Here is a 23,984-nt window from a genome sequence, read left to right as displayed (position 1 = left end):
ACTTATATAAATGTGATATGTTTATATTTATGTATATATTATGTTTATTTATGTATATATAATTTATATTATTTTATATATTTACATTTAATCATTTTTTCTATTTCCTTCTTAAATTTCTCAATGACTCCTTCTACTTGATTAAGCCTCTAAATTGTGTCCTATTAGCAATCCCACTTATCAAACTCCACCTTCCCATGTTCCCTTCTCTTAGGATAATAGTCCGCGTCAACTGAAAGGGGCAGTGTTAAATTAGGCAACTAAACTAATGTAGCTAATAGCTTAACAAACACCTGCATTGTGCCTTAATTATGCAAGTGGAAGACCTCAAGAAGTGACCTGGATGGTACAAATTCCAACAGAATGGTGGCCAGTGTTTTAACTAGCCACTGATAGATTCTTCAGATCTCTGCAGTTGCTCTGTGGAAGTCTGGCTACAAAGGCTGAAGTCAGAACTAAGTTTAAATCCCTTCTTTTCTACTTTCCAGTTATATTTGGGACAAATTCCTTAAGTTTAACCTCTCTGCACTTCAACTGCATCATCTGTAATAATAATACATAATGATACCTAATTCACAAGGCTGTTGCAAAGATTAAATGAGATAACGTATACAAAGTGATTAGAATCATACCTAGCATAAAACTACACTACACTCAATAAGTAATGACTATTGTAAATATGTTTCTTGCTTCTGCTTTAATGTATCAGCCAGACTTCCCCGTGGACTGATGCACTCAGATCTATCAATTCTTCCACATTCATTCACCAAGAGCATTGTTTACTACCATTGAACATCTGTTTGTCTGTGTAAGGCACTGGGAATACAGAAAAAAGCAAAAGAGACCAAGTGTCACAGAAGTTTTCTAAGTAGGAGTGACAATCAATGCCCCCCAAGTTCGTGTGCCTTCCTTTTTATGCCAGTAGCATCCTGGGTACACTCCTGTCACCTATCACCTTATCCTGTAATGACTGCATCCATTACTCAGGCCCCACTAGTCTGTGTGAACTCTTTGAGAACATCTTTGTATCACTAAGCAAGACTCAACTCCTAGCTTAAAGTAATAGCCTCCAAAATGTTCTCTGAATAAATGCTGTCTGTACTTAGCCTATCATTTCTATATCTGAGGGGTCCATTCCCTATTAGAAAAGTGTCTTCTATGACAGTAACTAGGGTCTTCTCTGTCCCTAATAATTTATTATTTTTTTAAAATTTTTTTAATGTTTATTTATTCTTGAGACAGAGACAGAGTGTGAACAGGGGAGGGGCAGAGAGAGAGGGAGACACAGAATCGGAAGCAGGCTCCAGGCTCTGAGCTGTCAGCACAGAGTCCGATGTGGGGCTCGGACCCACAGACCGTGAGATCATGACCTGACCCAAAGTCAGACGCCCAACTGACTGAGCCACCCAGGCACCCCCCTAATAATTTATTATTAATTGCTTCCTTTCTTTCATGTATATCTAATCAATGTTACCAGTAATTTTATCAATAACTCCAAAATACTAATTCAGTAATGCAAAGTACAACTATTTCCTTGTGGCCCAAGAGGGAGATGATTGAATAGAGTGAAATTCAGGAAGGAAATATACATTTTCCACTTGATACACAAAACTGGATGGGATGCTCTGCTTCTTCAGGCTGGGAAATATGGGCCTTACAGTGGGGGGTAGGGATGACCCTTATAGTGAATGGTCTTAGAATTTCCAATACATTCCTCTAAATATTAATTGATAAGAGAAAAGATTGCTTGGAATAAGGGATAATAAGGGATTCATGATAAAATAAGGGCCCAGAAAACTTTACCTGCATGTAATCCACTCTATAGAGATTTGCAATGCCTATTAAAGGCTCTGAGAAATCTCAAAGATTCCTTTTTAACTCTGATTGACACAAAAATTCCCAGATGTATTTGATCCCACAATACTTTTAATTTTAAATGACACTTTTTGGGGCACCTGGGTGGCTCAGTCAGTTAGTTGAGCATCTGACTTCGGCTCAGGTCATGATCTCACGGTTCATGAGTTTGAGCCCCGCATCGGGCTCTGTGCTGATGGCTCAGGGCTGGGAGCCTGCTTCGGATTCTGTGTCTTCCTCTCTCTCTCTGCCCCTTCCCCACTCATGCTCTGTCTCTCTCTCTCTCAAAAATAAACATTAAAAATAAAAAAAAAAATAAAATAAATGACACTTTTTAAAGTGCCTTAGAACTAGTGTTTTTGGAAAATGCATCGCTGTCACAGTAGTGTCAGTGATTGATGAATGCACAGACCCAGGACAAGACTACATGCACTTTAACAGAAGTAAAGGCTCTAACAGATACCTCCACACAACAAGACCACAGCAACACTGACTTCACAAATATAAAAAGAATCAGGTGTCACTAATTCCACCTGACTGGAATGAGGATTCCATTAAGCCCTGAGTATCTCCCTCCTCAACTCTCTGGACACTAGTTCCATGGCTGCCTGCTTATCAGGTGAGCTGCACATGACTGGAAACATCTGCAGCTCAGTCCTGAAGGTTCAGTACCCAGATGCACATTTCTTCTGCCATGCCTGGGGCCCACTTTTGCAAGCCAGCTGCTGTCCTCAGATCAATATCTCATAGTATTAACTCAGCAGGCTCATCTTTCTTTGTCATTGCAAGACATTTCTTACATCCACCCAGAGTAGAAACAGTGCTCCTCACTAATGCTTAAATTACTCGATGAGACAACAGTACTGTTCTAATTAAATCAAAGTAGTCCACTTTCCCTTAAATCAGATAGCTGGACTCCTCCTTTCACCTGGAGAAACTGGTTTCACATTTTTTAAATGTTTATTTATTTTTGAGAGACGGGGGGTGGGGGTGGAGAGGGAGAGAGAGAAAGGGAGTGGGGGGTGCAGAGAGAGAGGGAGATCCTCCAAGTTGTCAGCACAGACCCACCTGATGCAGGGCTTGAAACTTGTGAACCATGAGACCATGACCTGAGCTGAAGTCAGACGCTTAACCGACTGAGCCACCCAGGTGACCCAGAAACTGGGTTCATAGTAAGTTAACTCATATTGATGATCTTCTTGCAACTTATGTCATTTTATTCTTTTTGAGCATTATTATGGACTCATGACCTTTTCCAAACTCAACTGGTTCAAATTAATTATATACACTGTTTTCCTTTAGATACTCAAAGGATCAGCAATAGGAAACCAGCAGCATTCACTCGTTGGACATCTCTTCACCTGTTATAACACAGCCACTACCTTTCCCTCCATCCCTCTGGAAGCTGCTTTTTGCTAATAAGACATCAGAGCTTATCTGAACTTTTCTTGTCCCAAGACATAGAATCTTCCTGAGCCTTGATTTTAAGTAGAGAATGAGATTCTATACCAAAAACTTCAGCTGAAGGTGAACAAGTGTACATGTACACATTAGGGGGCAGGGTACAGTGGGACTATTAGAACTCTCCTGGCAAAGCACATAAGCAACCATTTTCTAAAAAGTCATAGTAATGTTGCTGCTTCTAACTGATATCTCTTTTCTTTTTTTTTCAGTTTTTATATATTTACAAAACTATGGCATATGAATCAGGTATGAAGAATATGTCCATTTTAAGCAAAAGAGCATTCCAGTACCTTAAAATCTTGTGACTGCTTCTCTGATCTCAGCCCACTCCCTCCCCCAACATCTGAGGCAGTCACTGAACTGAAGTTTGTGTTTGTCATGCCATTTCTTTTAACAACAGTTTTTTTTTATATCCCTAGCAATGTATTTCTAAACAACGTACTATTTAGCTTTATCTATTTATAAGCTCAATGGAATATATATATATATTTTCCCGAGCTTGATTTTTGCTCAGTATTGTTCTTGAGATTTATCCTCATTGACATGTGCCGGTGAAGGTCATTCATTCTCACTGATACGTGCATTTGTTGTTGTCTGACATCACAATGGCTTATTTATTCTCTGGTGGATGGAAATTTTGGTTCTTACCAATGTTTTATTTTTATAAATGTTTCTGTTATGAACACTGTTGTACTTATCTCTGAGTATACATATCAAATAGTTTCTTTAGGGTATATGTCTCAAAAATGGAATTCCTACAATGAAAATACATATCCATTTTAAACTTTTTTTAATACAACCAAATGCTTTAGAATGAATTTTTAAAGTTTACATTCCTACCAGCAAGGTATAAAGTGTATTTAAGGTATTAAAGTGTATTTAAGGTACTAAAGTGTATATAAAGGTATTTTTGTTTCCTATTTATGACAATACTTATCCATCTTACCATTTTTACTAACTAGATAAATGTGAAATGATATTCTGAATATGGCTGAGGTTGAGCAACTTTTCCTCTGCTTATTAACCGTTCAGTTTTCCTCTTCTGTGAAGCTTTGTGTCTTATCAGCCAAGTGTGCCAATCTTGTTCTTAATTCTTCAGGAATGGCTTTACCTTTCTATGTAAATTTTAAATCAGCTGGTTAAGTCCCACTGCAATGACTTGTTAGAATTTTAAGTGGAATTATGCTCAACCTGTTATATTTTATAACAATGTGCTTTTATCTATAAACATATATTTCTGCTTAATAGATTTTCTTTAAAATCTTTCAATAAAATATAAAATGTATAATTTTCTCTACAAATGCTTTGAATATTGTGTTGAATTTTTTCCAGGTACTTAACATTTGATTCTATTTTTCATTGTATGGCTTTATAACTTACATTGTTTTTTGGTGTTTAGAAATGCAATTATCTTTGATTTTGTAACCAGGAGCATTGTTAAACCATCTCTGTAGTTCTATCTGCTATGGTAACTATGGAGTTTTTAAATTTTTCTACACAGAAAATTGTGTTAACTGTGAATAATTATGGTTTTGTTTCTTTCTTTACAATTCTTTTACTTTTTACTTCTCTTCACGCCTTACTTCACTAGCCAGGACATCCAATTCACCGTCAAATAAAAGTACTGATAGCAGTCATTCTTTCATTGTTTCTAATCTAAAATGAAATACTTTAAACACTTTTTTTTTATTAATTTGATGTGTCTGTAGATTTATTTAGAGGTAAAATTTATCTGGTTATAGAAGTTTCTTATGCATAAAAAGACAATTTAAAATAAAAAGATTTTACAATGGCCTTTAAACATACGAAAAAAATGTTCAACCTTCCTCATGATTAGGGAAATGAAAATTAAAACACTTCTTATCTAGCTGCCTCATGAATATTAAAAAATATGGCAACATAATTTGTGATGACACTACTGGGCAACAGGAACAGTCATATATTAATAACGGCTGAGAATGCAAACCCTTTTTGACGGTGCAATGGACTGAATGTTTGTGTCTCTCCCAAATTCACATGTTGAAATGCTGGCCTGTAATATGATGGTATTAGGAGCTAGGGCCTTTGGGAGGTGATTAGGTCATGAATGGTATTGATGCCCTTAGAGAAAAGACCCCAGGGGGCGATTGGGTCTCTCAGTCTGTTATCTGACTCTTGATTTTGGCTCAGGTCATGATCACATGGTTCGTGGGTTCGAGATCTGTGCTGACAGTGCAGAGCCTGCTTGAGATTCTCTCTCTCTCTCTCTCTCTCTGTCTCTCTCTCTCTCTCTCTCTGTCTCTCCCTCTCTGCCTCTCACCTGCTCAGGTGCCATCTCTCTAAATAAATAAATAAATAAATGAATAAATAAATAAATAAATATCCAGAGAACTCTCTCACTCTCCTATCTGGATAGGAAAAGGATATGAACAGCTGGCAGTCTACAATCTGGAAGAAGGTTTTCACTAGAGCCTGATGGTACCGGCACCCTGATCTCAGACTTCCAGTCTTGAGAACTGTGAGAAATAAATATTTGTTGTTTAAGCCACCCAGTGTATGTGACTTGTTATAGTGGCCTGAACAAACCAAGGCAAAGGAGGCTTTGGGAATACCAGCAACACTATATATACACTTACCTTTTGATCCAGCTACCTTAATCTGAGGAATTTACCCTGAGGATTTAGTTCCAACAATACAAAAATACACAGGCAGCACTGTTTGAAATTGTAAATTATTAGTAACAATCTAAATATCCATATAATAAAAATGAATGAATAAACTATAGCCTATCCACAAAGTAGAGTTCTATGAAACTGTAAGAAAATAAAATGATCTCTCTAAAGGGATACAGACTTATTTTCAGGATATAGTGTTAAATGAAAAAAATAAAGAGCAACAGATTATCTATGATATGCTACACTTCACACAAAAAAGGAAATAAGGAAATGTACATGTATCTGTTCACTTGTGAAAAAAAAATCACAGAAAAGATAAATCAGAAACTAGTGAGAAGAGTTACTGTGGTAGGCTGTTATGGGCTTCCAAAGATTTGTCCATGTCCTAATTCCCAGAACCTGTGAATGTTACCTTACTTGGAAAAGGTGTCTTTGCATATGTAATTAAGAATCTTTTTTTTTTTTAGAGAGAGCAAATGAGCCAGGGGCAGAGAGAGAGAGAGAATCCCAGGAGGAGCAGAGGGAGAGAGCAGAGAGGGAAGTGGGGTTTGTGTTTTTCCCCAAGCAGTGCTTGTGCTCACCCAAAATGAGGCTCAAGCTCGGGGGACTCGAACTCACAAACCCACACACCGTGAGATCATGACCGTCAGATGCTTAATGACTGAGCCACCTAGGAACCCTTGTGATTAAGACTCTTGAGATGGGGAGATTATCCTGGGTTATCCAGGTGAGCACCAAGTGCAATGACAAGCATCTTTCTGAGAGAGACAGAGGGAAGGTGCACACAGGCACACAGAAGACAACATGGAGACAGAGGCAGAGCCCACAATGACACAGCTACGAGTCCAGCAGCTCTAAGAATGCCAGGCAGCCACCAGAGCTGGACGCAGCAAGAAAGAGTCTCACCCAGAACCTCCAGATACAGCCCAGTCCTGCTGACACCTTGATTTTGGATGTGTGATTGCTACAGCTGTGAAAGAGTGAGTTTGGCCATGAAGAATGGTAATCTTCAGCACAGCAGCACAGGGGAACAAGTGCAGTTACCGACAGAGGTGGGCTGGAATACATTTGGAAAGGATAGAAAATGGAAATGGGTACAAGGGATGAGGGAAAGTGATATTTTGGTGGGTATCTTTTTCTGACTTTTAAAAACATGCTAATGTTTTTTTTCACAGACTATTACATATATAGTATATGTGTACATATATATATGTACATACATATATAAATACATATATACATATACATATATATGTACATATATATACATATATACTATATATGTAATTAGAATCAAGCAGAATGCAGGAGGAACCCCAAATGAAAAAGAAACACAAATTGAATCTTAACCGCATTACAAATGAGTAACATGCCACAGTAAGAGGGTGGGAAGAAGAGAACTAACCTAAGCAACTTTGGGAGAGTATTTTGACAAACTATTTTAAGACTGGAGACAAAACAACTATACACAAATGTTGTGCTCTGTCTGGTAAATGTGTTGAGTTAACAATTCTGCAACTAATTGCTATATAAACCAGGGTTTAGTAATAATGAATACATGAGGCCAATGAGAACCAGGTTTCTCCCCATCACAGAAAGGAGTTTACAAATAAGGAAGGAGGGAGGCCAAAATGAATTATGACAGGGGTTGAAATAGATGGTATCAGTATGAATTCACTATTTTTCATACACATTTAAATATATAGTTATAAATAGATACATATATAAATATTTATTAATATATTAATATTTATATTTTCTAGCTCTGCTTGCTGACAGGAGTCTAAAAGAAATAATACCCCCAGTGCACTCAGATCTTCATTTCTAAGTAATCATTCTCCAGTGGAAAGAAACAGAGCTCCTTGGAGAAATGGCTGATTCTAGGAGTGGCACAGGGAAAATACAAAATGAACATGGAACATCATTTCAGTTCAGAAAATTGGAAAATTCTCCAAAAAAATGATGGGGACATTTCTAAAGGAAATAAAAACAAAGTCAGAGTGGCTCACAAAGGGCACAGCTAGGACAGTTTGAGGAATAGAAGAAATACTGAGAAAATGGATTATAACCCATAGAGTAAAATAAATATTCACAAGTTTATAATGACATAAATAAATGATTGAATAAATAAGGGAGGTAGAAAAGAGTGCTTTTATCCACAGTACAATTTCAGTTATCAAGTATAGGAAGAATCATGGAATTAGATGATCACCATTTTAGCAAACAATACGGTAACAATTTTTACAGCCAAATGTCATCAATGAATATTAAGAGTAGTGGGCAAAAAGTATGTTGAGAAATAGGATATTTACATCATCCCAAAGAATCTCTAAGAAACCTATTTCCTTACAAAGGGAAAAATAGTATGTTTGCAATGGAAAGACATAGCAGACACTACCTTAACCAGCTGATTAAAGATAGCATCCCCATTAATGAGGCATATCAACATCACAAGCTTGCTGATATAATGCCCAGACATGGCACATCACTTCTGTGGTATTGTTGCCAAAAAAATAAAACCTGAATTTAATTTCTGGAGACATAAAATAAGCACAAATTAAGGAGCAGGCTATAAAAAATAACGCTTCAAGAGTATCAGTGTCATGGAAGCCAAAACTAAGTGAAAAATTGCCTAAGATTAAAAGAAACTAAGAAGACATGACAATTAAATCAACATCTGAGCCTGGATTCAATTCTGGTTTCAGAAAAAGTAAGTTAGTAGGACAACTGGTGAAATTTGAATAAATTCTGTAGATTAGTTAATGATACTGTATTGATGTTAATTTGGGAGATTTGATGGCTGCACTCTTGTTATGTACAGTTTGAGCATTTGGGTATGCTGAGAAATGACATACAGGAATCCTTTGTACTATTTTTGCAAGTTTTTGATAAGCCTAGACTTGTTTCAAAATGAAAAAAAAAGTTTTTTAATTAGAAATTTTTACTTATTGTTTGCCAAAAATTTTATTAAATTATTGAATTTCAATAATTCTCTGCATGTCTGCAATAGTTTTTTCTTTCATCAAATAATACATTGAGCTATATTATTTGCTTTTTCTAGTATTTAATAAAACTTGCACTCTTGGGATAAAATAGCTTTGTCATCAAATACCAACATTTTAAACATTGCTGAATTGGTTTGTTGTCTTGTTTGGAATTTTTTCATCTGTATTCATTAGTGAGATTGGCTGTCATTTTTCTTTCTTGCTTGTTTCCCAGTTCTAGTTTTATAATATCTTTATAAAATGAGTTAGAAGGTTTTCACTTTTCCTTATAATCTGAGTTTGTGTAAATTTTGGATTTACTATATATAGTAACTATGTATAGTTTATTGTTTTATTGACAAATATTTCTCCTCCCCAAACCTATGCTTCTTGGAAGCAGTGTACTTTCTGATCCCATTGATTTTGGACTTAGTCATGTGACCTGATCTGGCTAATGGAATGTGAGTGGATTCCATATCCAAGCAGAAGCCATGGTGCAACTGAATGGCTATGCAGGGTCTTTCTTGCTTCTGTGTCCCCTGTGGTGGGAAAGACATATCCAGAATAGTGTCACCTACTTCAGTCTGAGTCCTGGAATTAGAAGACATGTAGAAGACATGATCATAATGCATTACTGGAGAAGAGCTACAGAAAAAACAGCAAGAAAAAGAACAGAACAGAATGTGAACAAGAAATATATACATGCTGTGTATGACATGCCTTCTATTTTAAGATTGTATGTACATAGTATAACCTTGAAAAAATTTACCAATATTCTATTTTGTAGAACTTACTGATAGAACCAGTTTAGGTATTTTTTTGTGGCAAGATTTTCAACTACTGATTAAATTTCCTTAATGGTTATAACACTATGCAGATTTCTTATCTTATCTTGATAAGTGACAGAATTTTTGGAATTTCATATATATTATCAAGTTTATTAGTATAACTTTTTTTGTACTATCTTCTTTTATCTTTTTAATGCCAGCAGAACTTATATCCCATTTTCTATTTCCTCATATTACTTATTTAAGCCTGCTTTCTTTCTCTTAATTCCCCACCCCCCCCCCACCCTTTTCAGGGAGAGGGGTAAATTTACCTAAATAGTATTTGCAAATAATATTAATTTTTAAAAAAACTCCCATGTTTTGGCTTTATTGTATTTATTAGGTAGGGCTAGTTTTAGGTGAAAAAAAAAAACAGGGAAATTTCAAATAATAGTGGCTTAATAAATATAGAGTTTTATCTCTATCTCACATAAAATTTCAGAGAGGGCTCTCCAGAGTCAGCATAGAGGTTTTATTCATGAAGAGCATAAGGAATCAAGATTTTTCCATTACATCATTTCATCTTTGTGCTTGTGGTCCAAAATAGGGGAAAAAATAATTAAGAAAAGAGTAAACAGCATCTAGTATCTCTCTTCTAATGAAGATTCCTCAAAGCTGCCACAAAGCATGTATGCTAACTTATCATTGAAAAAAACTTAGTCCCATAACTATACCTACCTGCAACTGTAGTTATTATTCTGAACTACCATGTGCCCACGTAAATATTGATCATAATATTAACAAGGATAAAGTGGAAATAGATAATGAGAGAAATGAATAGTCCTGCAATGTTGATCTTTACTATCACATAAGAAGTTTCTGATTCTACTCTTATTCTCGTCTTTCTTTCTACAAAAATTGAAGTTATTCTTCTTTCTCACTTTCACTGTAAAAGTATCTAATATTCAAAATTGGGGCATTGATACAAGTTTTTATTTGCACCTTATAGTTAAAGATAACTTAAGTTCTCTCAGTTAGATGTGAACATGAAAAAATGCTTTCCAACACCCAAATCCAAATCTTGTTATTTTTTTCAAGTATTATAGTATGATAATTTATTATGCACAGGATAAAAGATTAGTCATTTTGGGAATTTAAAGAATTCTTATTTTCATTTTCCTACTTTTTCTTTGCATTTTCCAACTTTCTATAATTAAAATCTGTTGCATTTAAAAGTATTTTTTAAGTTTATTTATTTATTTTGAAAGAGAAGAGAGTGGGGGAGGGTCAGAGGGAGAGGGGGAGAGAGAATCCTAAGCCAGCTCTGTGCTATCAGTGCAGAGCCCAATGCAGGGCTTGAACCCATGAACTGTGAGATCATGACGTGAGCTGAAACCAAGAGTCAGACATTTAACTGACTGAGCCACACAAGTACTCTAAAATCTGTTGCATTTTAATCAAGAAAAAATATTTAACCAAAAGCAAATAAGAATCAGAGATAATTAACGGGACCAAAATAGAACATAAAATGAGCAAGCCAACCAAATAAACATGATAAATATAGTAGAAAAACGAGATAAAAATTATTGATAAATACTAGAAAATGCCATGATTAGCTTCAAAAAAATGTTCAATTCAAAATATCTTGATATATTAATAAGTAAAGAAAATCAAAGTAATAATGAGGTTGCTGACTAGAAGACATCAGAACATGTTGAATTGTCTAATATGTCTCTATTGCTTCCTGATGACCCTGAATTGTGCCAAATATATCCTGTGATAGGAGATCAGTCATGGGGCCATACTGCATGTGGAAGTCTACAGATCGTAGCCAAATCAGTATGTATATCTCAGTCACATTGCTAATAGAAATCCTGAATAACAACCGCCTAAATGAATCTCCTTAGTGTGTTTACTCACACAGAAAATTAGCAAATCCCATTTACTGAAGTCATTAATATACACTCACCCAACACCTAATCAATGACCATCTCTTTTCCTAGATGAGGTACTACACCTTTAAGTTAGAATTCCATTTCCTAAAGTACTCTATATCCTTTGTCATTATTGATCAATCTAAACATTTGGTATTATAACCTGCAGAACATCCTGGGACCTGCACACAGAAACTTCTAAGAATTTATAAAGAGATGATGTGTTTTCTAGGTAATACAAATCAAATAGCAACTGTTGTTAGAAAAGTAAAACAAACCTGGAAATTATTTTTAAAAATGTAAATTTAATTTTATATCTTGATAATGGGGGAACACTATCAAAATTTGTGAAAGAGGGTATTATAAAAATTAGCCTAATTTTATAGAGACAATTTCTTAGCATATTGACAGTTAAAATTGTTTCTCAGGACATTGGACCAGTTAGACCTTTATGCCTTGATATTTGTATTTTTCTTACAGACAAACAAGAAAAATACATTCTTGCCAATCCCCCTTGCCTCATGGCTTCTGCCTATTGCTATGCTTCCCTGTCTTTTCAGCACCTGCTTTTACTGCTAACATCCTCAATTTCCTTTGTTATCTCTCATTTAAACTTCCTGAGATAATCCAGGGGTCACATAGCCTCAAAGCTCCTTGGCCAACCTATTACTGTGTTTTCCTTACAACAATATCCATATTCAATTCCATCACTTGTGATCAGATCTGAGGTCATGCAGTACCAGTGAGTCAACTTATAATTAAAGAACTGCCTAGAGATAATTCCCTCATTAGGAAATGTGCTTGTCTCCTTAGAAGGAAATTGTGAGCATGGTGGCCATTTTGAGGCTGGTCCTGCCTAATATGCATATGTGACCAAAGGGCAATATTCCTTAAAGGAGAAATTATTATGTGAGGCAAAAGCCAGTCAAGATGGCAGTTTTCCTATACAGATATCCTCATAAATAGGCATGGCTCCCTTGAAATAAAGGAATACCTATCATTCTGGCCCATAGCTTTTGGGCCTATGTACTAAGAAAGAGGGATTTTTAGGGAATTCCTTTTTTTTTTTAATTTTTTAATGTTTTATTAATATTTGAGACAAAGAGAGAGAGAGAGAGAACAAGTGGGGAGGGGCAGAGAGAGAGGGAGACACAGAACCTGAAGAAGGCTCCAGGTTCTGAGCTGTCAGCACAGAGCCCAATGCAGGGCTCGAACTCATGACCCACGAGATCATGACCTGAGCCAAAGTAGGACGCTTAACCAACTGAGCCACACAGGCACCCCAGGATTTTTAGGGGATTCTGACAAAAGAGAGATATGGGCTTTCTTTCTCTGTCCACAGACAGACATATATTTTTTTACTCTCAGAATGTGTTAATAAGTGTAATGATAAAATATAACAGTTCTTAACATCCATGTTTTTTCCCTCTGCAGTGTTGGATTAGCTTGTGGAAGAGACAAAGCTAATATATCAATTAAATAGGAACAAATTTTCTTTCATTTCTCTTGTAAATCTAGAATGACAAATATATGCCATATCTTAGACAAGAACAATTGTTTGGTATTGACTGTCTAAAGTCCCGAGTGGAGAAGAATCCTGAGGTCTTAACTGGGATTGGCGGGCAAAGAGGTGTTGATTTTTAGCAAGGTATGCCATGGGAACACAAGGAGAGAATGGCAGCATACATGTCTGATTTGACATCACTGATCTAGATGCTTCTTAGTTATGTGAAAAGACAGAGAGCAAGTTAGTCAAAGGTCATTGGATTTGGAGAAATATTTTTGTCTGAATGTTGACTCCATAACTTTATTTTTTCACATTTTATTTTTAAAATATTAAAATATTTACTGCAATAAAATATTTTATAATTTATTTTTTTCCAATATTTAATGAGCAGGTACTATGCATCAGTTACTATTTAGGTAATGATACAAAATGCTGAGCAAAAGAACACATGGCCCATGCCTTATAACATGAGTAAAATAATAAACAACCATAAAAATAAGTATATACTACAACTTTAGACAACCACTGGTAAGGAGAGGTACCTAATGTCATAAAAGTTTAAACTGAGGAGATATAGGCACTTACCTACAGTGTGACCCTGGACAAGTTACTTAACCTCTCTATGAGCCTGCACAAAATAGGGCTAACAGTATGTTAGAGATTTTTAAAAATTAACTGACATATATCTAGTATGTATATAATATATAGTTGTATGTTAACTTATACAGAGATGTATAAGTTATAGATGTATAAGTTATATTATTATGCGAATTGTATTATGCCATATTATTCTATGTGATTTATAGAATATACACATGTCCACTGAAATATCCTATTTAGTAATTATACATGAGGTAGCATATTAGTTATTGTGAATATATGTAGACATTCTATTTTTGTCTGTTGAATGTACATATTCTATATATTCTTCATAATCTATGTTAGCAGTTCAGGTGGACAAAGAGAACTGGTATAGTTCCAGGAAGAACAGGTCTTTTACCAAGAAAAGGAAAGAATAATCAGCACTGACAATCACACAAAATAACTAGGTAGAATGAGAATATAGTAGTGTGTTGTAAGATCGTGAACTAGCAAAAAATACCAAGAGGATGTCCTGGGAGATAAGGGATTTGTTTGATTCTACAGAATGACATGATTAAAATGCATTAATAATGAAAAAGTAACTTAAGAAGGGACATCTGGCAATCAAACCTTACTGAACATAGGGATACAATGGGGACATGGGGCAAAGAAGTTAAAGGCAGGACCAAGTGGAGACCCTTCTCATAACCTGGGGAGCCTTGACCATGAGAGTACAGACTTTGGAGGCAGACATCACAGGTTCTAATCTCAACTTTCCTAATAGCCATTTGTGTACCTTTGGGGAAATTATTAATCTCTCTATGCCTCAGACTGTCATCTGTAAAAACAGTAAACATAACAGTACTTCTCTCATTGGGTTAAATGAAATAATATAGATCATAGAAGTGCTTATATGAACATTAGTTTTGTTATTATTATTACATTTATAAAGTCCTTTATTTTTTTTGAGTTAATTAATTTATTTTGAGGGGTGGGGCAGAGAAAGAGGGAGAGAGAGAATCCCAAGCAGGCTTCACAGTGTCAGCACAGAGCCAGGTGCCAGAGCTCAACCCTATGACCATGAGATCACGACCTAGGCCTAAACCAAGATGCTTGCTTGGATGCTTAACCGACTGAGCCACCTGGGTACCCCTATAGAGTCCTTTAGATGAAAGCACTGAAACGGGAATAAAGAATGATATTCAATGAGAAATCTAAGCTGTTTCCACCTGCAATTTCTAGTCGTCAATTAAAATAAAAATTACAGAAACTAGGAATGTTTTCAGCTGTAGGCCACAGCACACCTGTTATCAGCATAAGTAACAGTAACCATGGCTTAATAAATGAAGATATTTAATTATCTTATATGTGTTAAGAAGAATAGTGGTAAGTGGTAATGGTAAGTGGTAAAGGTTTGGTGTAGGACCTCAACGTCTTATCAAAGGCCAAGACTCTTATTCTTTTCACCTACCATCCTGAGATTATTGGTTTTTTTCCTCATGATCGTAAGATAGCTGCCACATCTACAAATGTAAAATCCTCTGGGTAAGGGGAATGAAGTTTTCATCTCTAGGAGCCAAATAGGTTTCCAGTCTATACAAAATTGAAATTCTGTTAAAAAGGAAGAAGGGGGTATGGCTCCTGGGCAGGCCACTAACAATGTCTAACACAATCTTCATGATTTAGAAATGTTCTCAGTTGTAATTTCAAAGGCAATTGAAGTCATTACCTGTAGCAAGTTGAAAGTACATATAATATTTAGATACAAAGATCATGAGATATCTGGATGAAAGAAGAGGAAGAGTTGTCAGTGCTTTAGGCAAGTTTTTCACAGTGAATTTTAAGTGTAATTGTGTGCATAAAAACATAGATTTATTTTAAGAAATGCAAATGAAACACCTGGAATAACTGAAAACAATATAGCTGTGTTTCTTATATTGTCACGCTCCATTCTATGTATTATATGAACTATCAAAAATGTTTTGAACTGATATTTAAACCTAAATCTCCCTCTAAAAAACAGATCTCCTTTTGCTGCCCTTTTATACAGCAAAATTCTGGGAAGGGTTGACTCTACATGTTCTCTGCACTTCCGCTCATGCTGTTCTATCTTGAACACTCTCCAGTAAGACTCTTACCAGCATTGCTCCACCTAATTTCTTTTCAAGATCATCAATTACCTCTATGCCGCCAAATGCAGCGGTCACTCAGTATCTGACATAGGCTGTCATTTCCACCTTTATTACTTTGTTCACCTCTCAATATTCTGGGTGTTCTTGCTGGTCCTTCTTTATTAGATCTTCTTTACTTCCCACATTTTAAATGTTGGAGGGCCTCCTTAGTACCATGTTAAGATCAATCCTTTAGACCCCTTTTCTTCTTTAACCACACACATTCTCTACATGGCACATTTGGCTGTAAATGTCATCTCTGATATCAAACACTTCAAAAATGAAATCTCCATTCAAAATTTTTCACCTGAAATCTGGAATCATATATGCCCGGCAGGCATCTGAAACTTAGCATATCCCAAACTATATTCCTAATCCCCTCTCCCCCTATGAAAACTTGCTTCTTACATGTGTTATCCCTAGGTCAGTATTTGATCTTTCACTTCACCCAGTTTCTCAGGCTCCTAAACTTTGAAATCACCCTTGACTCCTCTCTTTCTTTACTGTCCCTCAGCCAATCAACTGGTGAATCTTGTGGGTTTTATGTTCCAAATATATTTTGACTATGGCCACTTGTTATCACCTTTATCTTGTCATCCTGCTCCAAACCACTGTTTCTTTTTATTGCTATAACTAGTCTTTTTACTTCCACCTTTCTCCCTACAATCTATTCACACACAAGAGCCAATATAATTTTTTTAAACATAATCCAGATCATATCACTTCTCTGCTCAAAACCCTCCAACAGCTTCTGATCTCCCTCTGAGTAAATTCTAAGCCCTTACAGTAGCCTCTACAGCCCTCCATGACCTCTCCCATCTCCTTTTCCTCCACTCTATACTGTGCTCACTACATTCCAGTTACTCTGGTCTCCTCACACTTCCTGAGTGTTCCAGGCATGCTCCTGCTCCCTCTGGTTGGCATATTTTCTCAGATAACCACATGGCTTGTCTCTCCATGTTCCTTTTCAAATACCTCCCATCAGAGAGGTCTTTCTTAACCGCGTGTTTAAAACACTATTTCTTACTCCTGTCCCTCTCTACTGTTTCCCACAGTCACTATAACCAGCAACATATGCATTTGTTTGTTTGCTGTCTGTGTTCTCCCACAAAATTGGTGACCAAGTTTATGTTTACTTCAGTGGCCAGGACATGGAAGTGCCTGGCCCCTAGTAGGTTCAAGTCTATGTATTTAAGGTATGAGTGAGTCAATGAATGACTATCTGTTGAGTAATATTTGTATATTTTTATAACTATATAAACCTCATATAATTTTTGGGACTGTTTTCACTCTTGTAAATTAATGTTTTCAATGGGTTCCTTTCTTTTAAACAGGTAATCAGAGTAACATTTTGTCTTACAATATATATATATATACCTTAAACTATAAATCTTACCTTGTAAATTCCATTATCTTTTTGTGTTGCATTTTTAACAAAGTTGTTTCATGTGTTGGTGCCTTCTATTAACTGTTGACATTAATGTTTTATTTGTTTAAAAATATCATATTGAAATCATGATGTTATGAAAGAGATCATCATCTTTGCTATTTGGGGACAATTTTCCTATAGCTCAATATTTTAATAATCTAATTAAAAATCATCCCAAGATCAAATGCTGTGATTTTTATGAATATACCAATTAACACCTTGAAAACACAAGGCACTTCTTATTTCTGTTAGGTCTGACACTATTATATAATGTGTTCCTGTTTTATGTAAAATATTTTGATGAGCTTGTTTTAGCACATCCTCATTAATATTGTAGCCCTTATACAAATGTTAATCGTTTTAGGAACACACACACATAAATGCACATGGTAATGCCTAAATATGTTCATTAGTAGATATCTTTAGAAAATGATGAAAAACTAATTGCAAACAAAGCTTTTGTTTTCTGGCTACTAATAATTTCTCACACATACTAATAAAAATTGCCAAAGTTAATCAAATGGGAGAAAACTTTAAAATTTTGCTTCGAATGTCTCTTATATCTTCCCTCCTCTTCATTCACATTCTCCCAGTTACCCTCCATTACCTACATTTTGGCTTGTACCTGCTTTCCAATAAGAATCTTTTTTTTTTATCCTAACGGGATGAATTGAAATTATTCTACAAAATGTCTACATTTCTATTTATGGAACATACTTTCCATATATTGTGCATTTTTCTCTCATCCCTTCTCACTCTGCTCCAGTCCCCTTTTCTTCTTCCTTAATCCATTGGCTTCCACATTCCTGTTATTACCTGGGATTCAGTGATTACATTCTCTGCTGGTTGTCTTCTCACATATCTCATTATTGCTTGGAAATAATATAATGTTGGTGTTTCTTTTTCTCAGTCTCTGCCCTTTGTTATTCTATTTACTTTCTTCTCAGGTGATTCCATCTTGGTCATTTGCATGATAGTAGGAAATAACCATAACATTTTGGATCTGGATAGCTAACGGATTTCACCCTGGTGACTAATGACAAACTGAAATTCAACATCACTGAAATGATTAAGAACATCATTTTCACTCTTATGTTTTCTCCATTTTCACTTTTCTCATCTGCATTACTCATTCCCTTCCATACTCCTCCAGTTTATGAGTCTGGTGTAATTCCCCCTTTCTTTCCTCTGCTTCAAAATTAAAAGCTTATAAATTAGTTATGAATAACTGCTTATGAATAACAGAATTTCTTTAAAGTTGGCTAGTTTTCAGTTATAAATTTTTCCATTGTATTCCAGTCAACACATAATTATTTAGAAGACCATAACTATAAATAAAACATTATGAGATTAGAGGAAAAAATTAGCCTATGACACTATCAAGGTAGGTCAGTCCAAAATAAAAATTTCAAATCCTATCGACGTGTTTTTTTCCCTTAGCTCTAGAATCTATGCTTTCTTTTTATCTTATCACCAAAAAATGTGTTTTCATATAAACTTTCATAATTACCTGTTTACTCAGTGGGTTTTTAAGCTCATTCACTAATTTCTCTCAGTTGTATAGTGTTTAGAGTTTGAAATACCCTTTCAAACATTTATACTCTTTAAAGTGTTAAACAGCACTAGGAGATGAACATGATAATGCTCCATATATAGATGAGTACACGGGGGCTCTGAGAGGTTGATTTTCTTGTTTATGTCCTATATCTCATAAAGGGCAACAGAGAAAGCAGGTGTTCCAATCCCTGGAACAATCGCTAGCTTTGACCATCCCACAGATGTCTCTAGATTAGAACATTCATAAAAATACACATAAAAACATTCTCTCGGTCATTCAGGGATTAAATGTTCTACAGTGACATGGCAAATAAACCAATAATGTATTTTATTTCTCTCAATATATAAGCATGTACTTGTATAGCTCCAATTTGCTTTGTGGTATGTGTGATTTGAGTTTGCTCTCCCTCGAATGTTTAGTAGCCTTGTCTTTATATTTCCAGACGGAGAGATGTTAGGGAATGTTTAGGGACTCCAGTGATCAGATTGAAATTTTTTATCAATTAGATAATCAGGTTGAATTCTATAACTTTAATATAGAAACAAAAAGATAAGCTGAAGCACCTCAGGCTTGTCACTTTACCTCGCTGGACCTCAACTTCCCCATCTAAAAAGATGAAAGAGTTAGCCTCATTAATAATAATAATATAAGGATAATAGTTAAATCTCTAATGAATTGAGGGCCAAGCACTATGTTGAATTCTTATATTCATTATCTTATTTAACATTCACAAAAACCCTTTGGGGAGGAGACAATTATAATCTCCATTTTACAGAATGGAGACAAATGAAGTCTCAGAGAGTCAACTTCCTAAGGTGTTAGGCTGATGAGTGATATCAGGATTTGGACTTTGACCTGTTCTATACAGAGGTCTGCATGCACAACTCCTGGCACTGAGGCCTCTCACTGCTACACCACCACCATGATTTCTAAGGTCCCCAACAGCAACAGTGTTTTATTATTTGTTTCTATTAAACAGACTTTGAATTATTTCCTGTTTTCCCATTACTCATTGGAGCATTCGGGACTTGTTTCCTTAATTATGAATCAATATTTGTTGTTTAACTTAAACAAGAAAGCAAGGAACAAATGGAAAGTCATTGGAAGTTCTTAAATTGATGTTGGATGTTGCTAAAATTAAGAAAGCTCATCATTCAAGGAGAGTTCGTTAATAAAATTTCAATTAAAGCAAAATCACATAGTTCTACTAATAGCAGCAATGAAAAATATATTCCCAACAGCTTTTTCTCATTTAGAACATTACGTTTGAATAACCTTTTAACTATACATGTTTATAATTCATGCAATTGCAAGGTCTCAGTTTTTCTTCCCGAGTGTTTAAAATACACACATTTATTATTATTTTCAGTTAAAGAACATTGATCTTATATTAACATGTAATCGTAAAGATCTCACAAATCAAACCACATCAAACAATTTTCAATATAATGTTTAAATTAAAAGAAAGTTATGTTTTCAAAAGTATTTGGAATTGTTATTTTTCTTGCTGGAATGAACACAGAGATAATAGTAAATATAAGTAATATCTTATTTGTCCTTTGTTTCTAAATAACTAAGAGTTAGATTCAGGGGAGCACTAATTCTAGTTTTAACTATGAAGTCATTTCTTACTCTGAATGCAATCTTTATTTTTATACACTTAGATGTATATATATTTGATGTATATACTATTAAAATTCTGCTATTAAAAAAGAAATAAATTCAAGGAAATAATTTGATCTGTTTAGATAGACCACTGAAAATTTTGCTTTAAAATAAATTTTGACTACGTACATACATTACAGAGACAAGGGAAACAGTTAAGAAATTAAAAAAAGAAAACTAATACATATCATAATTAGGGTTTGGAAATTATTTACAATATTTTAAAGCAAAAAAGGGTTAGATAATTCCGACTAAGAATTTAGAGTTTCAGTTTACAAATCAAGAAAGCATAAAATAGTGAAAATATTAACTAAATCTACAAGGTAATAATTTAGGGTTTAAATTTATTTAGGACTTAAATTTATTTTTATTCACAATGTCTTTTGAAGACCTTCTGTTCTAGTGATACTTAAGGGCAATCCTCAATAAAATATAATAGAAAATAATCTTCCACAAAATATGTATTGCTCTTAATATGTGTATTCATGTCATACCCTCCTTAAACTCAATGCAAAGTGTCCCTAACGTTAGCTGGCTGGAAAATTAACATAATGCTTATAGCAAATGTTAGTTAAGTTCAAGAGAAAGAGATAATTGTCTTCCAAATACACAGGTCTTCCACAGTTTCCTATTATTGGGAAAGCCCCATCTATTAGGGTCTCGAGTCATTGTTTATCACTAACTTAGGCCTAGCTCTAAATCTCCATCTGGTTTTCTGCCTTTTGAAAAAGCCCACGTATGAATCTCAGCAATCTTTGGCTGCTTTAGTACCAGACTCAAACTAGATGTGACGCTATCTTGCCCCTTCCCCTTGGGTGCTACTCTAATTACTTCTTCTCCTTGTTAAGACCCCAAAGTAATGCAAATCCAAGTCATGTCTACACAGCGATTCCACCCACACACCCCTGAGCCTACATGCCTGCCCTAAAAGGATAGCCCTCAGAAAAAGATGATCAAAAGGAAATGTGTATAGAAATAGGAAAGTTATCCAAGAAACAGAAAGGGTCAATAGCAGCAGCCTCAATCCTGAAGCCTTTGAGGAAATGTGAGCACAGGGGACAATTAAGAAGTGAGAGGCAAAAGTTACAGACTCCAGGGATAACAGAGAATGAGGAGACAAGAGTCTCAAGACCAAAGTCTTAACTATCAAAAAGTACTTGATAGTTAAGAATAGAAAGGGCCCACAGAAACTATCAACTGTAGGTTTTTTGTTGAAGGACTTTCTTAGTCTTCTCTTCTGTCTTTCTGACATAACTCAATCCTACTCTCCACAAATGTAATTTTTAATAGAAAATAAGTATGGATCCCAAATGAGAAGGTATTTCTACAACTGGAAAAAGGGTGAATTTTTTTCGTGAAATACAGTAGCCCCCCTTTATCCATGGGGGACACATTCCAAGACCCCCAGTGGATGCCTTAAAATTGCAAATAGTACCGGACCCTTTAAATACTGTTTTTCTATACATACTTATGATAAAATTTACTTTATAAAATAGGCACAGTAATAGATTAGCACCAATAACTAATAGTAAAATGGAATAATCATAATATACTGTAATAAAAGCTATGTGAATGTCATCTCTGTACTGTACTTACCATCCTTCTTCTTGTGATGATGTGAGAAGGTAAAATGCCTCTATGATGAAATGAAGTGAAGTGAATGACACAGGTAATGTGACTGTAGAAAGTGAAACTGCACATAAGGGGGACTACTATATTATGTAGCAGTTAGTCTAATCAAAAACTAAATAAAATATTTTGAGAACCAACCACAGCAATAGTCTTTTTTATCTTTACAAAAAGGAATTCATTTTATCAGGCTAAATTCATTAAGACAGATTAAAATTGTATCTACTTTGTCTCTGTTGACCTTCATCTTTGAATGAGGCTTTGCAAGCTCTTACAATAAATTTCTCCTGAGATTTTTGATATCAGTTGCAATTTCTAGAAATTAATTTTAAAAAATATACTTTGATAGAGTCATAAACAGAAATTGAAAAAGCCCTATTTCCTCTTCTTTCAGGACATTACTATACAATGAATGGAATAAGCACAGAGAACCGCGATTTAGAATGAAGTCCCATGCCTGCAATTTTCTCTTTGACCCCAGGCAAGTCACTTAAGCTTTCTGAATCTCAGCTTCCTCAACTGGAGAATGAAGATAATGATGCTTGGCAATTAAAAAATAAATAATAGGGGCGCCTGTGTGGCTCAGTTGGTTAAGCGTCCGACTTCGGCCCACATCATGATCTTGTGGTTTTTGAGTTCAAGTCCCACATCAGGCTCTGTGCTGACAGCTCACAGCCTGGAGCCTGCTTCGTATTCTGTGTCTCCGGCTCTCTCTGCCCCTCCCCTGATTGCACTCTTTCTCTCTCTCTCAAAAATAAATAAACATTAAAAAAATTCAAAAAATTAAAAAAAAAAACACAAAACGGCTAACAAACACATAAAATATTCAATTTAATTAGTAATCAAATAAATAAAATTAAAATATTTGTTGAATTAGCAATGATCTCCCACATATCCAGTGCTTTTAAAAGCTAAGTGAGACAGGCACTTTCACACTTTGTTGGAAGCAAAATGTCAGCATGTAACAGGGACCTTAAAAATGCTCATGTAATTTGACTTAGCAAATCTCTTTCTAGGAAGCTATCTCAAGAACACCATTTGAAAAACACAGACTACATTTTACTCACAAAGACAATTATAAAAAGTATTTATAACAGTAGAAAGTTTGAATCTTTCTAAGTATTTGGAGGAAACCCAACAATAAAAGTGACCATAAATAAGGTGCATATAACAAGCAAATTTAGAATATATAGATATAGATATGGATATAGATATAGATATATATAGATAAGTGCATGTGGGTGGGTTAGAAATCAGTTTTAACCTATCTCAGTGGCCTTACAAGGTGCCAAATATGAAATAAGCTTATATTTCTTTGTACATTCCAACTATCATAACCCCAGTCCCCATTGGTGCATTTGTCAAAAGTCTGCCTTGCTCACAACATTTCTAGCAGCTGTTCTGGGAGTTTCTGAGGCCACTAACTCTCACATGCTTGCACGTGAAACCCTTCACTTCTTCCTGGGCTGTCTACCCACAGCTGCAGCTGACTAGTGATCACCCCTGAAGTGCCCCCGCCAGCCCTATGAAGAAACACTGCATCCTATGTCCCTCCAACATAATTGAGGAGAACTGTGACATTTATTAAGTCTCTCTGAAAGCTTGGGGACAAGGAAGTGTAGCAGAGAAGGTGGCAAATACTGTTGCTGGGAGTGGCCAACCTGAGTGTTCCAAACCGAGCTTTAAGGACCTATCAGACTCCCAACAGGATTGACATGTTGAGGGACCCTAGTCCTTAATGACAGGACTCTTCATACCTCAGAAGTGAAGCATAACCCAGGCCCAT

General features: G+C 35.4%; 1 long non-coding RNA gene across 1 annotated transcript in view; it reads right to left on the bottom strand.

Moving 5' to 3' along the window:
- Positions 1 to 23,984, bottom strand: part of LOC144616394 (uncharacterized) — a 397,874-nt gene that overhangs the window by 121,809 nt on the left and 252,081 nt on the right. The gene's annotated exons all lie outside the window — the stretch shown is intronic.

Source organism: Panthera onca, chromosome B2 (genome assembly GCF_046562875.1).
Source record: "Panthera onca isolate mPanOnc1 chromosome B2, mPanOnc1 haplotype 2, whole genome shotgun sequence".
NCBI lineage: Eukaryota > Metazoa > Chordata > Mammalia > Carnivora > Felidae > Panthera > Panthera onca.
The sequence above is the reverse complement of the archived record's forward strand: the minus strand, read 5'-3'. Positions and strand labels throughout refer to the sequence as shown.